Raw genomic sequence first — 2,783 nt, 5'->3', positions numbered from 1 at the left:
GTAACACAGCATCTCCTCATTCCTGTAACTGCTGGGTTAGAAGCAGAGTGACACTGGACCTGGGGGGCAAAGTTTTCTTCAAGATTCACCCTCTTTTGAGTAGCTGAATATGGAGGTTCTTTATGAAATCAATGAGCTCAAAGAATTTTAACTGCCCGTCACTGGTGTATCTTCAGATTTCACAACTCCTACCAGTTCTCAATGCTGACTGACCGCTGAATCTCTCGGGTTTTTACAATGCACGTGCCCGGCTGGGTGTCTCCCTCACCTTTAGAAGCTGATTCCGGGGTCACAAGCCTAGACTTGAGTTGGTTTTATTTTGTTTTGTCTGTAAAGCCCCGCTGGAGATGTGGAGCAGGGCCAGGCTGGGAAGCACGGGTGCTGCCAGCTCCGCGTACTTGGTGGGCAGGAGGAGATGGGGAGAGCAGAGGGAAAGAGGGCCTGGAGGGCTGACACCCAGCACTGCACTCCTCCCAAGCAGGCAATTCTCAGACCTGCCAAGGGTGCCGACCAAAGGCAGAGAGCCCTGGAGTTATTACAAAGACTTGTTATTACACTGGAAAATGCCTTTCCAGGTAACCTTCTATGACAGAAGGTGACACAAGTCATTTGGAGTGTTAAGAGGCTGGAGTGCAGACCCCGGACAATCACCACTAAGCATTTGTTCTTAAAACAGCTTTTTTTTTTGGCTGCGCCATGCAGCACATGCAGGATCTTAGTTCCCTAACCTGGGATCGAACCCGTGGCCCCTGCAATGGAAGCGCGGACTCTTACCCACTGGACCGCCAGGGAAGTCATGCAAACAGCTTCTTAACAGAGGCCATACTTGTTGCTACAGTGTCTCTCAGAGCCGAAACCAGAGGGAAAATGTAGGACTTCTGTAAGGGATCCAGGCCCGCGAGTCCTTTTCTCTGCATGCTGACACTGTTTGTGCTGACGCGGGAAGGACTTGGCCGCAAACTGAAGAAAGCAGCCACCGCCTCTGGCGATTTAGCTGTTAAAGCCACCGTAGGTCTTGCTTAAAAGCAGGAAGTGGAAGGAAACAGCTGGGTGATGTATGGCTCGGCCTTTGATCTGGCATGCGAGCTGCACCAGCGATTCACAACTCAGGATTTCACTCCCACTGGAATATGACAGGGCGCCTTCCCGACCCCGATGATAATCAGAGCAACGGTCAGCCTCAGCCTGGTCTGGACCCCCCGACCAGCGCCCCCGGAGACGCGCACAGGCAGGTGTCGGGCCGACTCCCAGCGGTGAGCGTGAGGAGATGGGGAGGCCGAGTAGCTGGTGGGGCTCCACACCAGCAGGGGGCTGCAGGCCGCCCTCGCCCGCATCACCCAGGGAACCCCCAGACACCCAACCCGACCCACAGAATGCATCAGAGACGAGTAGAGAAGGATTCCTTGCCTCTGGGAAGTCCTAGAACACCTGACCTGCTTCCTTCCTTCCTCGTCCTCTCCTTTGTTGTTTCCGCCTTCCCGAGAGGTCCTCCCACTTTCTCAGCCACTCTCCACCCAGCTCTCCTAACACCCCGCACCTTTCTTTTTCCCATAGTCATCTTCTAATATATATTTACTAGCTTTATTGTTCGTCTCCCCCAGTCAGAATGAGAGCTGCAGGAGGGCAGAGAGCTTTGTCTGTTTCGTGCCCTGATGTATCCGCCGGTACCTAGAAGGTGTCAGATAAGCATTTCTTGAATGAACAGATGAACAAACAAGTGAACACGTGGACGCGTGGATTACTTCCGCAATCCTCTCCCACTACGATCTGTTGAATGATGCTTCCCTTCGTGTCTGGCCGCCAGGGGCTGAAGCCAGTGTCCAAGGCCACTTTGGCCAAGCCTGACATAGACGTGGACCCCTCAGGGGAGGTGGGGCTGAGTGGGCAGCAGTCTCCGAGCCAAGGCAGCCCTACCGCCAGGCAGATCCAGTGGGGACAGTGCCCTCCAGGGGCCACAAGAGTTCGTGTGAGCACAGGTGCCTCTTACCTCCGTAAGCAAGGATCTGGTTTACCCTCCAGCCTTTTAATTCTGTTTCTCATTTCCACCCTCCTGCCTTTTCTCTGAGCCCTCTCCCCTGCCAAAGGAGGCAGTTTTCAGAGCTGTGAAGAAACTTCCTCAGGTGAAGCAATTTGTCTCTGAGAGAGAGAGAGAGTGAGAGAGCAAGAGAGAGAGAGAGACACACACACACACACACACACCAGGTGAGAGGGAGCTGAGACTGAAATACAGCAAAATAACCCCAAAGGGAAGATGCAGGAGTACTGGGAGATCCCATCCCGTCTCCTCAAGGACTCACGACCTACTTAAAAGGACACCGGCAATATTTTGGTAAGAAGGGTCAACAGCACTGTTAAAATGCAGAAGTGAGTGCTCTCGGCAGGGACAACAGACGGGGCTGCAGGGGACAAAAACGGGCCGAGCACTGGCTGCGACCCACCCTGCCGCTCGCCCTCCTGCCTCTCTCCACAGGGGGGCCCTCGCCCTGGCGGGCACGCTGCTTGGGGACGCCCCCCTGCCGACGGCTGCAGCCTGGCCTGTGACGAGCCTTCACCTCTGCTGCCGGCGGCCCTCGCTCGCTGCCGGACTCCATCAAGTTCTCCCCGAGCCCTCCCGCGTCTCCTCACCTGGCAGCGGGATTCAGGCACGAGCCCCACCCAACTACAGATGCAGGATGGTCCTCAGCGGGCATACAGCCCACCCAGCGGGCGAGGCTCCTGCCGCAGAAGGCCTCCCTTCCCCAGTCACTACCCAGACGGAAGCAGGTGGCTTTGGACGAGGACCC

This window comes from Balaenoptera physalus (genome assembly GCF_965194825.1).
Source record: "Balaenoptera physalus genome assembly, chromosome: 4".
Taxonomy (NCBI): Eukaryota; Metazoa; Chordata; class Mammalia; order Artiodactyla; family Balaenopteridae; genus Balaenoptera; species Balaenoptera physalus.
Note: the sequence above shows the minus strand (reverse complement) of the source record.